This window comes from Odocoileus virginianus, chromosome 14, assembly GCF_023699985.2.
Source record: "Odocoileus virginianus isolate 20LAN1187 ecotype Illinois chromosome 14, Ovbor_1.2, whole genome shotgun sequence".
In the NCBI taxonomy this organism is placed as follows: Eukaryota; Metazoa; Chordata; class Mammalia; order Artiodactyla; family Cervidae; genus Odocoileus; species Odocoileus virginianus.
This window is the reverse complement of record NC_069687.1, coordinates 21482337-21501965: the sequence shown is the minus strand read 5'-3', so window position 1 is coordinate 21501965 and position 19629 is coordinate 21482337. Positions and strand designations below refer to the sequence as shown.

General features: G+C 34.1%; 1 protein-coding gene and 1 pseudogene across 5 annotated transcripts in view; both read left to right on the top strand.

The window, feature by feature from the left end:
- LOC110143638 (cadherin-10) overlaps positions 1–19629 on the top strand; it is a 183088-nt gene that overhangs the window by 87333 nt on the left and 76126 nt on the right. The gene's annotated exons all lie outside the window — the stretch shown is intronic.
- LOC139038309 (U2 spliceosomal RNA) lies at positions 19411–19570 on the top strand (annotated as a pseudogene).

Sequence of the window (19629 nt, the reverse complement as noted above, 5' to 3'; positions counted from 1 at the left end):
TGGAGGGAATTTTTGTAGCACTATCTGATGGGGAGAGTGTGAGTGGGATCAAAGAAAATAAAAAAAAGAGCAACTTTTGTTTTACTTGTCTTTCTGCATTGAAAAAAAACTCCAATAGAATATTGAATAGATGATATGAGAGGGACTATATTTTGTTCTTAATTTAAAAAAGTGCTCAACAGTTCAGTTCAGTTCAGTTGCTTAGTCGTGTCTGACTCTTTGTGACCCCATGGACTGCAGCACGCCAGGCCTCCCTGTCCATCACCAACTCCTGGAGTTTACCCACGCTCATGTCTGTTGAGTCAGTGATACCATTCAAGCATCTCATGCTCTGTCATCCCCTTCTCCTCCTGCCTTCAATCTTTCCCAGCATCAGGGTCTTTTCAAATCAGTCAGCTCTTCACATCAGGTGGTTTAAGTATTGGGAGTTTCAGCTTCAGTATCAGTCCTTCCAATGAATATTCAGGACTGATTTCCTTTAGGATGGACTGGTTGGATCTCCTTGCAGTCCCAGGGATTCTCAAGAGCATTCTCCAACACTACAGTTCAAAAGCACAGTGCTCAACATGTTATTAATTGTGAAGTTTCTTAAGATTGTTTTAAAAGATATTTTTACATGAATACATGTAAATCCATGGCTAATTCATTTCAATGTATAACAAAAACTACTGTAATGATGTAAAGTAATTAGCCTCCAACTAATAAAAATTAAAAAAAAAAAAAAGAAAGGGCTTATTGTGCCTTGGCATTAGTCCTTATAACACTCCCCATTTTGCCAGCTAAAAAAAAAAAAAAAAAAAAAGATATTTTTATTGGACTAAAGGATTTCCATTTCATCCTAGTTTGCTATGCTTTTAAGTTATAAATGAGTATGAAATATTGTCAGATATATGTATCCATCTGCTGAACTGTTTATTTTCCCTTCAGTATGTTACCAAGGGATTACCTTATTTTTCTTATTTGAACTAAACTTGAAGATTTGGAAATAGGCCACACTGATAATGATATAAACCTTTATATTGTCAAATTCCATTTGCTCTTTCTTTGTTTAAAATTTCTACCTTTATAATATCATTCACTTTCATACAAGATAGCACTCAGTAAAATGACTATTCCTACCATATTTAGACATCAAAGTTACGACAGTCACGTAAAATGAGATAGAAAGTATTACCACTTTTTCTGTTACCTTATATATTAATAATTTGTGTATGCAATTGTATTAATGCTTTCATGAATGCTGTTTAGAATTCATTTAGAAATTTCCTCTGATACAATTGTTTTATTATAGGGAAATGTGGGCTACTGATTTATTTTCTTTAATGGTTATAGGATGTCTCAGGTTCTCTTTCCTTCTTGACTTAGTTTTTTTCTAAATTTAATTTTTGGCATCTGTTAAATATTTTGACATATAGGCTGAAGAGCTAAATCTAGAAGGCTTCTTAGCTCATGGCCTAAAATGAATTTGTATATGTTTTTAAGGCTAGATATTTTTTTAAGAGGAAAAAGAGGAAAGATATGGTGCAGAGATATATTTTCTGCTTCTTTACACAAACACAAAAGTATGTGGAGCCTGTGTTAGAGGCTTTTTTAGGAGTAACAGCAAAGAAAGTCCTCTTTTTCTGTGGTCATGTGGGACTAGAAAAAGGTTTGTGCAAGCTGAAACCATGCAATATCATTTTAATAATCAATGAGGAAAATTAAAACTGTTCTGTTACCTTAGAATTTTTTTTCAAATCCTCAAAACCCATCTAATATTTGCTATTAATTTACAGGAAATAAAAATATATAAAACTCATAATATTTAGTGGGAGAAGGAAATGGCAACCCACTCCAGTATTCTTGCCTGGAGAATCCCGTGGACAGGGGAAGCCTGGTGAGCTGCCATCTATGGGATCGCACAGAGTCAGACATGACTGAAGCGACTTAGCATGCATGCATGCATTGGAGAAGGAAAGAGCAACCCACTCCAGTATTCTTGCCTGGAGAATTCCAGGGACAGGGGAGCCTAGTGGGCGGCTGTCTATGAGGTTGCACAGAGTCAGACATGACTGAAGCGACTTAGCATGCATGCATGCATTGGAGAAGGAAAGAGCAACCCACTCCAGTATTCTTGCCTGGAGAATTCCAGGGACAGGGGAGCCTAGTGGGCGGCTGTCTATGAGGTTGCACAGAGTCAGACAGGACTGAAGCGACTTAGCAGCAGCAGCAGCATATTATTTAGTATGCTATAATTTAAAAGATTAGAAACATTGATAATTAAATAATTTTATTTTATAAAGAAAGAGAAGCTTGAATAGTGCTTACATTCTTTTCCTCATACACATGAACTTTTTTTTAATGCCTTAGCCAAATTCTCATGTTCCTTCCTAAGTATTTTTCTTGTGAAATATCTTTAAGAGTTCCTTTAATATATAATGTTACCTGGAGGCTGAATTGTAAAACTACCACAGGATATTTTATCACTGTTCACCTCCAGTATGACTTATACTATCATTGACTTTTATGTTCCTTATTTGTTTGGATTTATTCATACATTTTACCTTTTCTTCACTATTTCCCCTTACATATTAGACTTTCAGTAAGAGATCATTTGCCTTTGCTATGATATAAGTATATTCATGAGTGTATGTGCTAGTGATGGTATCTTCAACTTTATTTTATCTGAGGGTACTTTTGGCTTTGTGTTAAAAAGTTAATTTTTGTAGCTACAGAATGTGAAAGTGATAACCATGTCAAGTAACATTTCTCTGCTCCCTGGATTATGAATGGATTGTTGTTTCTGAGAAATCAGCTGACCCTCTGCTTCTTCTTTGAAGATAATTCACATGTTTCTATCTGACTTCTTTCACGTTTTATCTTTAGGGTTCTCTGGTTTACTTAAAAAATTTTAATCTGGCACAAAATATTGTTGAGGATCACCTTGTCATGGTCAGTTGTTTTTTTTTCCTTTACTTTTAATTACTTATGCCTTTTTCCCTCTATTCCTACAGGTTTGCTTACAGTTAGGTAATTTTCTTTCAAATTCCATAGCATGAGCAACTGGTTTTAACAGTTAAATATTTGAATGTTGAGCCTTGAATCTTTGGCCTTGAACTGTGTACCTGTTACGCAAGAAGCACAACAAACCTGAAAAACAAGTTTTCTCTTATAAACATGTTCACATAGTAAAAGCAGCTTTATGATCTGCTATTCTACTTACAAACATAGGTGAACTAAGGTGTTTATTTCCCATTATACATGGTTCTGTCATCTCACCTTGTCTTTATTACTTTAAAAGAACTGTTTATACTCTCTCCATCATTTCAAATTGTTTTTAACATAATTTTTCCAAATAACTTCTCTACCATTTCTGAAAATGAAGGTCTCCTCCTATGAGCTTTATTAGGAATTGCAACTATATATTCCCTAGTATAAACTGTGTTTTACCTTTTGAGTGTGTATCTGTAAATAAATTATTCAGTTACTTTTAGGGAGTTAAATTATTATTTTTTTTGTTGTTGTTTTCTAAGTTGTTTCCCTCCTTGTTCTGATCTCTTCTTGGAAGCAACTTCTTTCATTCTTTTCATTTCTCTCTAAATCATTTTATTCCAATTTAGTGTTTATTTCTTATATAACCACAACATACCATCAAAATCAGGAAATTAACACTGGTGCATTATTGACATTACTTCAGACCCCATTTAAATTTTGCCACTTTTTCCAGTATCATTCTTTATGGAAAATCAAGACAGTTCACAATCATACATGATATTTACTTGTCATGCTTCTTTTGTTTATTTCTGTCTTCTGACATAGTTCTCAATGATTCTTGGATTTCATGATCCTGACACTTTTGAAGATTACAAGCCACTTATCTTCTGAAATGTTCTTCAGTTTGTGTGTGTCTGATGGTTTCTCATGACTAGATTTGGGTTATGCGTCTTTAGCAGGAAATCACAGAAATGATTCTGTTCTTCTCATTGACTCTTATCAGGGGGTGCAAGGTTTCAATTTGTGCCATTCCTGGTGATCACTATGATTATTGGATTAAAATGGCATCTTCACTATAAAATTATTCTCATAAATTATTTCCTTTTTATTTAAATTTTGCTTTTTTAAGCCTTTTCTAAGAGCAGTTTTAGGTTCACAAAATGATGGAGAGGAAGGTGCAGATATTTTACATATATCCCTTGCCTTGACATGTGCATACCCTCCCAGTTATCAAGATCCCCCACCAGAGTGGTGCATTTGTTGTGGCTGATGAACTTACAGTGACACATCATAATCACTCCAAATCCATAGTTTACTTTGTAGTTGACTTTCCTTGCTGTACATGCTATGCGTTTGGGCAACATATGATGACACACATCATTGTGATGAAATCATAGGGACTCTACTCTCCCTATTCATCCCTCCCCATCCCCTAAATATGACAACCAGTAACCTTTTACTCTCTCCAGTTTTGTCTTTTCCAGAATGTTACATAGTTGGAATCACACAGTATGTAACCTTTTCAAATTAGCCTACTTCATTTAGTAATATGAATTTAAGTGTCTTCCTTGTGTTTTCACGGTTTCATAGCTCTTTGTGTGTTTGTGTGCTGAATGATATTTCTTTGTCTGGATGTATCATAGTTTTATCCATTCACCTATTGAGAGGTATCTTGGTTGCTTCTGAGTTTTGACATTTATAGAGAAAACTGCCTCTAGGTATTTTGTGAACATAAGTTTTCCATGTCTAGGTGTTTTGTGAACATCCGTGTCCTACATGTTTTGTGAACATAAGTTTTAAACTCCTTCCTTGAAATATTGAGTTGAATAAAATGGTGAAAGTTTGCTTAATTTTGTAGGAAGTCAACAAAGTATCTTCCAAATTGGCTGTGCTCTTTTGCTTTGCCACTAGCAAAATATGAGGTTTCCTGTTGTCCCACATCCTCACCAAAATTGGGTATTATCAGTGTTCTAGATTTTGGCCAGTCTTAATAGATAGTGTTATCTCATTGTCATTTAGATTTGCATTTTCCAGATAACATGATATGGGAAATGTTTTATATATTTATTTCCTATCTGTGTATCTTCTTCAATGAGATATCTCTTAAGATTTTTGACCTATCTTATGCTTGAGTCCTTTGCTTTTATTTAATGTTTAAGTGTTCTTCATGTGCTCTGGTCCTTTATCAAAAACATCATTTTCTCAAATATTTCCTTCTGGTCTGTGACCTGGCTTCTCATTCAACTGCCACGCTCTTTCACAGAACAGACATTTTTAATTTAGATGGAGTCCAGCTTGCTATTTATTTATTTCATGGATGTGCTTTTGGTATTATATGCAAAATATATCACCATACATTGAGGTCACTGAGTCAGAGGTCATTGAAATGTTTTCGCATGTTATTTTCCAGGAGATGTATGGTTTTGCAACTAGGTCTGTGGTCCATTTTGAGTTTGGTTTTGTGTTGGATATGTGTCTGTGTCCAGATTAATTTTTGCATGTGAATGTCCAGTTATTCTAGCGCCAATTTGTTGTAAAGACTATCTTTATTGTCTTGCTTTTGCTCCATATCACTGGCAAGTTAAATACATATGTCTGTCTATTTGTGGGCTCTTTATTCTGCTCCACTGATCTATTTGTCTCTTCTTTCACAAATACTCTCTTATCTTGATTACTATAGTTCTCTAATAAGTCTTAAAGTTGGATAGTGTCTGTCCTTCAATCTCATTCTTTCCCTTAAGTTTTGTTTTGGCCCCAAGTCTTTTGCCCCTCTATATAAACATTGGAATCAATTTGTCATTATCCACAAAATAACTTGCTGAGATTTTAATTGAGATTGCATTGAATCTCTAGATCAAGTTGGGAAGAACCAACATCTTGACAATATTGACTCTATCCATGAACATACAATTTTTCTCCATTTATTTAGTTATGATTTCAGTCTTCAGAATGTTTTTAGTTTTCATTCTGTGGATTTTGTATGTCCTTTTGAGATTTATATATAGGATATTTTTTTATTTTTGGAGGTCCTATGTAATGGTATTAGGGCTTCCCTGGGTTCTCAGTCAGAGATAAAGGATCTGCCTGCCAGTGCTGGAGATGTGAGCTTGATCCCTGCATCAAGAAGATCCCCTGAAGAAGGAAATGGAAATCCACTCCAGTATTTTTCTTGGGAAATCTCTTGAACAGAGGAACCTGGCAGGCTACAGTCCCTGAAGTCCCAAAGATTTGGACATGACTTAACCACTCAACAACAACAAATGTAATGGTATCATGTCCTTACTTTCAGATTTTACTTTTGCCTTGCTGGTGTATAGGAAAATTGTTGACTCTTGTATGTTAACCTTGTATCCTGCAACCTTGCTATAATCACTTATAAGTTTCAACAATATTTTGTTAATTCCTTCAGATTTTCTGCATAGATGGTTTTGTCATCTATGAATAACCCAATTTTTTTTGTCAATATGTACACTTTGTATTGCTTTGTCTTCTCTTATTGCATTAGCTAAAACTTCTAATATCATGTCAAAAGGAGTGGTGAGAAGGGTCATCATCTCATTGTACCTGATCCTAGTAGGAAAGCTTCAAATTTTCCACCTTTAAGTATGATGTAAACTGTAGGTTTTTGTAGATATTCTTTATTAGGTTGAAGTTCCCCTCTACTCTTTATGTACTTAAAGTTTTTAAAATGAATTGGTGTTGTATTTTGTCAAAAGATTTTGTGCATATATTGATATGATCATATAATTTTTATATTTCAGCTTATTCTTGCTAAATCTTCTCTACTTTTTCTAACTCAGTTTACTTTTTTTCCAGATATAGTCTTCTCTTTCATCTACTATGTTTATAGCAAGTTCTACTGTCTATTTTATTGTTTCCTTTATTGTTGTTCCATTTTGCTCTCTTCATTCTTTGTGCATGAATTCTGTTTATATTTAATCCCTTTCTCTGTTGTTAGATTATCTAATATCAACTTTTATGTCAATATTTGGACTCTTGTTTCATCAAACTCATTTTCTGTTACTTTTTCAAAAATAATTCATTTCTTCTATCCTGAGTGTTGTGTTCATCATTCTTATGTGGTTTAAAACAATTTATTATGTAAATCATTATCTGTATGGTATTTTGGAATTTCACATAAATTGTTTTATACTTTGAATTGTTTTCATAAAACAAAACAAAATATATGCTTATTTCATCATAATATCCTGATAACCACTTTTTGTATTTGTCTATTGATCCTATTTTTTGCTATTTTTTTTTTCTATTCTAGTACAATTATTCAGATTTAAAGCTGGTCTATTTCTACTAATCAATGATTATAATGTTTGTCCTAGTCCAGTTATTTACAGGCAATGTGTGAAGCAGAGACAAGAGTGCAAGTCAGGAATTCTGTGTACATGTGAGTATGATGTGAGCAAAATGTGAGTGTGGTGTGAATAAGAGATAAGGCTTTCATTTGTTTGATTTTACTTCATTGCAGCCAGCTCAAATTAGTGGGTCTCAGACTTTTCAAAATATAATTTCTTTTCTTCCATCAGTCTCATGCTAGAATAGTTTCCTACAAATTATGACTTTCTTGTTTGATTCATTTTACCTACTATTTGTATGTCAAAACTGAACCTCTTTACTCCTGTCATCAGGCCATATAGCCATTCCCTTTTTGCCAAATAAGAGGGTCTTGATTTTTTTCTTGTCATGTAATATGAAATGTTTTGTCAACTTGAATTCAGCGAAAATTTTCTTAGATACTCAGCTCCAAGTATTCTTTCTTAGTGTCTTTTGCTTGTGTCAGTTAAAAATTCACCACATATGGGTAATTTTAGGGCATTCTTTGATTTCTTTAAATGTGAGTCTGGCATTTTTCCTTCTTGATCTCCTAAATTTATGTGTTTTAAAGAAGAGGAAGAGGGAAATCCTCTCTACATATTATTCTTTTTAAACTAGAAGTTGTAAGGCAAGTTTCAAAAGCTTCATTCCGGATGTCCAAAGTATGGTGGACTTTATTCTTCTAACTCTATTTCTTGGGCTTCTTAAGTGCTTTTAAGCCTTTAGTTAATTTTAACTTCTAGCCCAGCCAGAGTACTAAGAATATATGACTTCTCCAACCCATTCTAGATAATTTTTTGTTTTTTATTTTGTTTTTCCTAACTGGTTTAGTCAAAGCATCATGGAGTTTTGAATCAGAAAAGCTTTACATAAAGTCCATCCTTGTCTGCCTGGATTTATAATTTGTATTTATGTTTTTCATTTTTAAACTAGACATAGAAGTAGTAGTATGCTGGAGCTAATTCATGCCTGCTAGATCCCATGTCTGTTAATGTCTTGGTGGTAGTTTTAAACTGAGCATGGTGTGGTATTTACAGTATGGAAATTGGCAGACTGTAACAGTCAGGCCTCCTTCCTCCAGAGAGTTAGTTGCTAAAGATTACCACTAAGCAGCAACATTCTTTTCATGAACATATTGCTAGCATTGAATATATTAATTTATGGAATATATTAAGTTCGTTCTCTAGCATGCTGTAAATACTCAATAAACATTAGTCATTTCTTGCTTGCTTGCTTTCCTATTTCTGTACTCTAACCAGTGTCTTAACTTCAGTTCTTATGGATCTCATGGAATTTCCTCTTAAGTTTTTCATTGTTCTTATACTGACTTTGACTCAAAGCTGAATAATAATGCTTGCCTGTCCTCTGACTTAATTTATTCTCCTTTCATATCATTGTTCACTCATTCCTTTCTCTGAAGTATTTTCTTAATGCTGACCCCTATGGCTTTTAGCATTAATCAATTTTTTTAGCTTAATTAAAGCTGTTTCCATTATTTCTCACATCTTTTTGTCCAACTTCTTAAAATCTTTCCCTTCATCTCTACATCAAGGTTCATCATGAATCTCACTGTAAAATGTGCTGAAGCATATAAATTATTAATATATTTACCATATATGCAACCCACAACTGACTACTGAAATGCTAATTATGATGAATGCCACAATAAAGTGAAAGAAGATTGAAAAGTGATTCTCCTCCCAGACTCTTAAACTGAGTGTTTTCTGATGCAAAATTCCTTTTCCAGTAATTTGCAACCTGGATGGAATGAGCTAATGGACACTGCTTCTTTTCTTTTTTTCAGAACACATTTTGAAAAAGGCTAGATCAGGAACAGATCTTTATTAAAATAGGTAATAAGCTAGTAAGATTTCAAAATCAGCAGCTATGAATAAATTCTTCATCTCACACTACCATCAGTCTGGCCAGATCATAACTTCCTTTGGCAAAATCAATATTATTTCAAACCTTTCAAAAGAGTAGTATTTTTCCTTACTGGCAAAACTTAAATGGTTCCAAAGCAAATTAGATGAAAAATGTATCACAGACAGACATTTTCTAGATATTCTCTAGAGATAGTCTTTAAATTTTGGATATGATTAGATAAAAATGCAGAGAACATTTTAGCGGTAATCAGATAACAATCAAATAGTATATATTTTACATTGTTGCATGAGATAACCTTTCAAAACATGTGTGAGGAGTTTCTTAGGCATAAACACTTGTGGAAGACAGATGTGAGAATGAGGAGAATGAAGAGGTTTAATAAGTGACGCAGGCCCTATCCCCTCAACCCACCTCTTGGGAATCTCTGGAGTATAAATATCCCATCAGCTGTAGGACTGAAGTGGCTCGGCCCTTACACCTCTATCTCCATCAGATTAGGAATGTGAGCTTCCCTCACAAATGTGACTTTGGGTGAGATAGCTCTCTGAAGTTGAGACAGTTCTTGAAGGTGACTTCATACAACTGGAGCAACATTCCCTTCTTCCAGGCAGAGCTGGGGCTGATGACTCTACACAAAGCCCACATAAATATTTTTAGCCTTATTGTTTTCAGTGAAAACGAAATTGAATACAAAGACTTCTATCACTGTTAAAAACATAGGCAAAAGTTTCTGCAGATTAATAGCTCTAAGAAAATAATGGATTCACAGTGCAACAGAAATTTGGATTTTTTTCAGGCAAAAATATATTTCAAAGAAAGCAGACATCTGCCCACATAAACACACACAGATGACAATATCCCCGCAATAAAGAATAACAATGGGGGCGGGGGGGAAGGTAGGCATTTGAAATATATTTAGTAAGTCTACTAAAATTTTGTAACAATAAGTAATAGAAATTAGGAAAAGGATGGAGTCATTTGAAATTAATATAAATGTGCACAAATTATTTCAGAAATTACTTAAATGGTTCTGAGACAAAGCTGTGTTTCTGACAATAAAATTTATTTTCAAAATATCTCAATAAAACTTTAGAAGCATACATTTATTACATTGCTTTTCACATAAGTATAGGCAGCATTGCACATCAGCTATATTAAAATTAGTATACTAATAAAAAGCTTCTAAAATAATTTATTTTATTATTGTGGTAAAATATACATAACATAAAATTTACCATCTTAATTATTTTTAAGTATACAAAAAAATGGCCCTAGAAACATTCATAGTTTTGAACAACCATCATCAGTATCCACCCAGAGAATTTCCACCAACCCAGACTGAAACTCTGTATTTATGAAACAATAATTTTCCTTTACCCCCTACCTGAGCCCCTAGTAAACACTATTCTATTTTCTGCCTGTGAATTTGCATATTCCAGGCAACTCATATGAGTCACACAATATTTGCCCTTTGGTGTTTGGCTTGTTTCACTTAACAGAATATTTTGAAGGTTCATCATATTGTAACATGTTTTGGGAATCCATTCCTTTGTAAGGTTGAATAATATCCTGTGTACGTACATACCATATTTTATTTATCCATTCATCTGTCAATGAACATTTGGGTTGTTACCACTTTTGTCTATTGTGAATAATTATTTTATAGAAATAAATATTTGAGACTTAGCTGTCAGTACTCCTGTATATATACCCAGATGTGGACTTTCTAGATCATATGATAAATCTATATTTAATTTTTTGAGGCAGCAACATATTGTTTCCACAGGGACTGCATCATTTGTATTCCCAGCAACAATGTAAAGTGCTCTAAGTTTCTCCACATTGTGCCAACAGTTGTTTTCTTTCCTGTTTTGTTGATAATAAGCATCCTAATGAGATCTCAGATGTTTTGATTTGAATTCCCCTGAGGACTTCCAGGTGTCTGGTGTTGCTTAGTTGCTAAGTCCTGTCTGACTCTGCAACCCCATGGCCCTTAGCCCACTAGGCTCTTCTGTTCATAGGATTTCCCAGGTAAGAATACCGGAGTGGGTTACCATTTCCTTCTCCAGGGAATCTTCCTAACCCAGAGATTGAACCCACAATTCCTATACTTCAGGTGGATTCTTTACCACTGAGTCCCCAGATGGTGCACTGGTAAAGAATCCACCTGCCAATGCAGGAGACAAAAGAGACATGACTTGATCCCTGGGTCAGGAAGATTCCCTGAAATAGGAAATGGCTACTCACTCCAGTATTCTTGCCTGGAAAATTTCACGGACAGAGGGCCCTGGCAGTCTACAGTCCACTGGGTTGCATAGAGTCAAACACGACTGAGCACAACACAACACAGCACAAGGATTAAGTGATGTTAAACATGATTTCATGAACTTATTGCTTCTTTGTATATATTCTTTGGAGAAATGTCTATTCAACTTATTTGCTGATTTTTAATTGGAATGATTAAGGTTATTTTATTTTGAATTATTTTTATTGTCAATTAAGAATGTATTATCTATGCTCAAATATTGATATTTTACCTTTGATTTATATTCTTTATTTTTATAACACACCTACTTTTAAAAAGGTATTTGAAATTGCTTATGTTAAACACAAGGGGCTTCCCTTGTAGCTCAGTTGGTAAAGAGTCTGCTGCAGTTCAGAACACCTGGGATTGATCCCTGGGTCAGGAAGATCTCCTGGAGAAGGAAACGGCAACCCACTCAAGTATTCTTGCCTAGAGAATCCCATGGACAGAGGATCCTGGCAGGCTACAGTCCATGGGATCACAAGGATCAGACAAGATTTAGTGACTAAACCACCACCACACTAAACGCAAAATTAAAAAATACACAGTTAAGACAAACAACCTTGTGTAGGCATTTTTTAGGGAGAGTAGGTCATAGGAACTATGTTGATATCTGTCTTCTACAACTAATTCCCTATATGATTATGGATAAATCATTTAATTCCCTGGGTTTCTGGTTTTATTATCACTAAAAATGGAGTATTTGGTTTAGAACAAATTTCAGATACCATTACATTCTATAATTCTATATTAGCATAACTGATAAAAAGCAAAGGAAGAAACATATATGCATCGTTACGTTGTTATAGGAATGGGGATATACTATTGGTTGGCATGTTTAGGCTTTATCAATAAATCTTCTTAAGAAAAGCATTTTTTTAATTTTAAAGTATAATTTACTTACCTATAGCAAAACACATTGACCTTAAATATGATTTGATGAATTTTGACAAATGCAGTACCTCTGCAATCACATGAAGTTATGAAATATCCATCACCCTGGAAAATCCCTGTGTTACTTCTTAGTCAACCTCCTACCCACAACAGGCAACCACTGTTCTAACTTCTTTCAACATAAAATTGATATTTCCTCATTTAGAATTTTATGTAAGTGAATTTATAAAACAAATATTCTTTTGGATGTGACTTTTCTCTGCATAATATTTTTTGAGTTTCTGCATGCTAATCAGTTGTCTATTCTTTGTTATTGCAGAGTGGTGTTCTTTGTATTAGTATGCCACATCTTGTTTATCCAGTCACCTTCTAATCAGTGTTTGGGTCATTTTGTGTATACATGTTTGTGTGTGTGTGTATGTATGTGTGTGTGCTTATGTGTTTGGCAAGTGCATAGAAGTGAAGTTTCTGGTCATGGATTAGATATATGGTTAACTTAGTGAAAAAATCCTAAAATTCTGAACTGATTGTTTGTACTATTTTAAACCCATAGCACTAAGAGAGTTTCTGTTGTTCAGTGTTCTGGATGACATTCGTGTTGGGAATGTCATCCAATTTAGCCATTCTGTAGAGTGTGCAGTGAAATTGCAGTGTGGGCCTTTATTTCCATTTCTCTCATTTCCCTCAGGACTAAGAATTGTTGAGCATCTTTACTGGGACTGCACAAAGTGGTTAATGATTATATAACATATGTGTGTGTGTGTGTGTGTGTGTGTGTGTGTGTGTGTGTATAATCCCCTTAGCAATTCTTTTCTACTTTTGCCCACTATTTTATTAGGTTGTTGAGATTTTATAATTGAGCCTTGAATTGTTTATATTTGTATGTAAGTTTTTTGTCAGCTATATAGTTATTGCAAATAATTTTCTGCCAGTTTCTGGTTGGTTCATTCATTTTATTTATGTTAAGAAGTTTTTAATGTTAATGAGGTCAGTCCATTTTATCTTTTTGTTTTTCTCTTTTTATGGTTAGTGCTCTCTGAGTATAACAGAATACTGATTACCTTAAGGTCACAAGGTTATTCTTCCCCCATATTTTCTTCTTGTAAATGTATAGTTTTATATTTTCCATCTCACTCATTTTTGCATTTTTGTGTATATCATAAACACACGAATTGTAGTTTTTTTATTGTTTTTCTTTTCCATATGGAGATCCATGTAATGAACCTAGTTCTAGCATAATTTATGAAAATACTTTTCTGTTTGAAATGTCGTATGCCTGTTAAAAATCAATTGACCATATTTAGTAGCCTATTTATGAATGATTGACTCTGTTGCATTGATCTGTTTGTATATTATGTATGTTATCTAGCTTATTGTACCTTAAAGGTAAGTTTGAAGTCAAGTGTACCAAGTTTGAGATGTGTAAGAGAATTCACTTGTTGGTAAGTTAACAACTTAACACTCAAATAGCTAAGAGAAAAATAATTTTTTATACCCGTAGTTCCAAATTTCTATATTTCTGAGTTTAAAATGTTTTAATAAGTTTATTTCTTTTGTAGTTAGTACATCTGTGACTGTATTTTTATTTATGATTTGTGATGGGAGGCGGGAAGGGGGATCGGGATGGGGAATACATGTAAATCCATGGCTAATTCATGTCAATGTATGACAAAAACCACTACAATATTGTAAAGTAATTAGCCTCCAACTAATAAAAATAAATGAAAAAAAAAAGATCTTCAGTATGATATTAAATGGAAATGATGAGAGTGGAAAATTTCCTGTTTTGATCTTACAGTTAAATCATTATACATTTTTATATCTTATATAATATTAACCACAGGGATTTTATCAAATAAGTAGAAAATAAGGTTTTGAAGCTGCTTATGATGATGATGAAAGAATAAAATAAAAACACACAGTTAAGGATAAGAGTTTTATAGCTATTTTTCTGGAGAATGTATTATGAGACATGTTGTTCCCATGTTCTTCCATAATCATTATGATTATGGGAAAATCATTTAATCCATTAAGTTTCTGGTTGCATCTTGACTAAAAGCAAAATAGGTAGGTGAGATTAAATTTGAGACACACTTGCATTTTGTAATTCTATATTAACAGGCTAATAAGAAAATCTACATTCATAAGTATAAGAAAAAAGATGACTTCCACTTATTTTAGCTTTTTCTATAAATCTTTCCAATAAAATTATTTTCAAATTATTGAGGTGTAGTTTGCATATTCAGTGTTTCCTTATAAAAATTAATATATATTTTTAAAATATATAGTATTTTTTTTATTTTACTTTACAATATTGTATTGGTTTTGACACACATTGACTTGAATCTGCCATGGGTGTACATGTGTTCCCCATCCTGAATCCCACTCCCAGCTCCCTCCTCATCCCATCCTTCTGGGTCATCCCAGTGCACCAGCCCCGAGCACCCTGTATCATGCATTGAAACTGGACTGGTGATTCATTTCACATATGATAATTTGCAGGTTTCAATGCCATTCTCCCATATCATCCTGCCCTCGCCCTCTCCCACAGAGTCCAAAAGACTGTTCACTACATCTGTGTCTCTTTTGCTGTCTTGCATACATGGTTATCATTACCATCTTTCTAAATTCAATATATATGCGTTAGTATACTGTATTGGTGTTTTTCTTTCTGGCTTACTTCACTCTGTATAATGGGCTCCAGTTTTATCCATCTCATTAGAACTGATTCAAATGTATTCTTTTTAATGGCTGAGTAATATTCCATTGTTTATATGTACCACAGCTTTCTTATTCATTCATCTGCTGATGGACATGTAGGTTGCTTCCGTGCCCTGGCTATTACAAACAGTGCTGTGATGAACATTGGGGTACACGTATCTCTTTCAATTCTGGTTTCCTCAGTGTGTATGCCCAGTAGTGGGATTACTGGGTCATATGGCAGTTCTATTTCCAGTTTTTTAAGGAATCTCCACACTGTTCTCCATAGTGGCTGTACTAGTTTGCACTCCCACCAACAGTGTAAGAGGGTTTCCTTTTCTCCACACCCTCTCCAGCATTTATTGCTTGTAGATAGCAATAAATAAATACTTCTGGATAGCAGCCATTCTGACTGGCATGAAATGGTACCTCATTTTGTTTTTGATTTGCATTTCTCTGATAATAAGTGATGTTGAGCATCTTTTCATGTGTTTGTTAGCCATCTGTATGTCTTCTTTGGAGAACTGTCTGTTTAGTTCTTTGGTGCATTTTTTGATTGGGTTGTTTATTTTTCTGGTATTGAGCTGCACAAGCTGCTGGTATATCTTTGAGATTAATTCTTTGTCAGTTGCTTCATTTGCTATTATTTTCTCCCATTCTGAAGGCTGTCTTTTCACCTTGCTTATAGTTTCCTTTGTTGTGCAAAAGCTTTTAATTTTAATTGGGTCCCATTTGTTTATTTTTGCTTTTATTTCCAATATTCTGGGAGGTGGCTCATAGAGGATCCTGCTGTGGTTTATGTTGGAGAGTGTTTTGCCTATGTTTTCCTCTAGGAGTTTTATAGTTCCTGGTCTTACATTTAGATCTTTAATTCATTTTGAGTTTATTTTTGTGTATGGTGTTAGAAAGTGTTCTAGTTTCATTCTTTTACAAGTGGTTGACCAGTTTTTCCAGCACCAGTTGTTAACGAGATTGTCTTTTCTCCACTGTACATTCTTGCCTCCTTTGTCAAAGATAAGGTGTCCATAGGTGTGTGGATTTATCTCTGGGCTTTCTATTTTGTTCCATTGATCTATATTTCTATTTGTGCCAGTACCATACTGTCTTGATGACTGTGGCTTTGTAGTAGAACCCGAAGTCAGGCAGATTTATTCCTTTAGTTCCATTCTTCTCTCTCAAGACTGCTTTGGATATACAAGTTTTTTTGTATTTCCATACTGATTGTGAACTTATTTCTTCTAGTTCTCTGGGAAATGCCAATGGTAGCTTGATAGAAATTGCATTGAATCTATAGATTGCTTTGGGGAGTATACTCAGTTTCACAATATTTATTCTTCTGATTCATGAACATGGTATATTTCTCCATCTATTTCTGTCCTCTTTGATTTCTTTCACCAGTGTTTTATAGTTTTCTATATATAGGTCTTTTGTTTCTTTAGGTGAGTATATTCCTAAGTATTTTATTATTTTCATTGCGATGTTGAATGGAATTGTTTCCTTAATTTCTCTTTCTGTTTTCTCACTGTTAATGTATAGGAATGCAAGGGATTTCTGTGTGTTAATTTTATATCCTGGAACTTTACTATATTCATTGATCAGCTCTAGTAACTTTCTGATGGAGTCTTTAGGGTTTTCTATGTAGAGGATCTTGTCATCTGCAAACAGTGAGAGTTTTACTTCTTCTTTTCCAATCTGGATTCTTTTATTTCTTTTTCTGCTCTGACTGCTGTGGCCAAAACTTCCAAAACTATGTTGAATAGTAATGGTGAGAGTAGGCACCCTTGTCTTGTTCCTGACTTTAGGGGAAATGCTTTCAATTTTTCACCATTGAGGATAATGTTTGCTGAGGGTTTGTCATATATAGCTTTTCTTATGTTGAGGTATGCTACTTCTATTCCTGCTTTCTGGAGGGTTTTAATCATAAATGGATGTTGAATTTTGTCAAGGGCTTTCTCTGCATCTATTGAGATAATCATATGGTTTTTATCTTTCAGTTTGTTAATGTGGTGTATTACATTGATTGATTTATGATATTGAAGAATCCTTGCATCCCTGGGATAAAGCCCACTTGGTCATGATGTATGATCCTTTTAATATGTTGTTGGATTAATTTTGTTAAGGATTTTTGCATCTGTGTTTATCAGTGATATTGGCCTGTAGTTTTCTTTTTTTGTGGCATCTTTGTCAGGTTTTGGTATTAAGGTGATGGTGGCCTCATAGAATGAGTTTGGAAGTTTACCTTCCTCTGCAATTTTCTGGAAGAGTTTGAGTAGGATAGGTGTTCTTCTCTAAATTTTTGGTAGAATTTAGCTGTGAAGCTGGCTGGTCCTGTGATTTTGTTGTTGGAAGATTTCTGATTAGAGTTTCAATTTCTGTGCTTGTGATGGGTCTGTTAAGGTTTTATATTTCTTCCTGGTTCAGTTTTGGAAAGTTGTACTTTCCTATGAATTTGTCCATTTCTTCCAAGCTGTTTTTCTTTTTATATATTTTTCTTTTTAATACACAATGTATTTTAACAATTTATAATATTATACATTTAATATGCAATATATAGTATTGAGTTTAACTGTTGCACAATATTTCATTGTATGCATCTACCAAAATGCAAACAAAAATGACAAACAATCAGCCCTGCTCAGAAAGATTTCTATTCAGTTGGTCAACATTTAGAGTCAGATGTGCTTTATGTTTGCATTTTTTTTTTTTTTTTGGTTTTGTATTTTAAATTCATATGCAAGATTCTGTGCATGGAAATAGAAACAGGAGCCTGAACTTCCCTAAAGTTCTGAATCTCTTTTTTTTAATAATTACTGTTGTCATTGTTTCATGCCTTTAAAATATTATGAATTGTTGCTTCAAGCTTAAGCTTCTTCAGGATTTGTTAGGGATTAATTGATTTTAATGTCATTTTATGCTGTGGTTTTAATTTGCTTTATTTTCCCATCATACTTTGGTCACCTGATGTGAACAGCTGACTTACTGGAAAAGATCCTAGTGTGGGGAGACTGAAGGCAAGAGAAGGGGGTGGCAGAGGATGAGATGATTAGATAACATCACTGACTCAATGGACATGAGTTTGAGCAAACTCTGGGAGATGGTGAAGGACAGTGAAACCTGGCATACTTCAGTCCATGGGGTCGCAGAGTCAGACATATCTTAGCGACTGAACAACAATCCAGCAAGGTGATCATGGTTGCTTCCAAGTTTTGGCAATTACAGATGAAGTTTCTGTGAACATCCATGTGCAGGTATTGTGCGGACATAATTTTTCAGCTCCTTTGGGTAAGTACCAAGGAGCACGATTACTGGATCACATGGTGAAAGTATGTGTAGTGTTGTCAGAAAGCTTCAATTATCTTTTAAGTGGCTGCACTGTTTTGCAGTCCCATCAGCAAAGAGTAGGAGTTCTTTATCACTCTACATCTTCACCAGCAAGTTTGTTCTTAGTGTTCCAGATTTGGGGCATTCAAATAGATGTGTAATGGTATCTCAAAGTTATTTTAATTTGCATTCCCTGATAGCATATGAAGTAGAGGATCTTCTCATGTGCTTATTTGTTGTTTGCTTCTTTACTGTTGATTTTAAGAGAACTTTTTATACTTTATCAGATGTGTCTTTGTAAATGTTTTCTTCCAATCTGCAGTCTGTCATCTCATTCCTTTGACATTGTCTTTTGCAGAGCAAATCAAGTGTTTGATTTTAATGAAGTCCAGCTTAGTTAATTTATTCTTTCATGGATCATGCTTTAGATATTGTACCTTAATGTTATTAACATACCCAAGCTTCTTTACATTTTCTCCAATGCTATATTCTAAATGTTTTGTGTTTACACTTAGGTCTGTGATCCATCAAGTCAAATGCAAATTTATATCAAATGCATATTTCTGAAGTTACTATAGTCACTTCTAATCTAATCCTCCTGAGATTTTATTTTTTACTTTAAAATGACATGAATATTCTGTTCTATTCATATTTTTACTATATGTATAAATACAATGTGTGCTGTATGTGTGCTGAGTCCCTTCAGTCATATCTAACTCTTTGCAAACCTGTGGACTGTAGCCTGCCAGGCTCCTCTGTCCATGGGGTTCTCCAGGCAAGAATACTGGATTGGGTTGCCATGCCTTCCTCCAGGCAATCTTCCCAACCCAGGGGTTGAACCCAAGTCTCTTACATCTCCTGCATTGGTCGGTGGGTTCTTTACCTCTCACACCTCCTGGGAAGCCCATAAACATAATATTAGCACTATAATTATAAAAAATGAAATATTTACAATATGTTTAAGCATTAAATAATAAAAATAGTACTAATTTATGTTTATTATAGCTTCTCGACCTTTTAGCTAAGATCATGTGTAATATCTGTTCTTATGCATTTAATACCACTTATTGAGGACATAATGTGGGCCAGTTATTGCTAGGCAACTTACATATTGTAATTTATAAACAATCGCAATACAAAAAATTGCTGTTCCTACTTTACCAAGAGGAAACTGAAACTTTGAGAGGTAAGTTATTATATCTAGTTACTAATAAATTTTC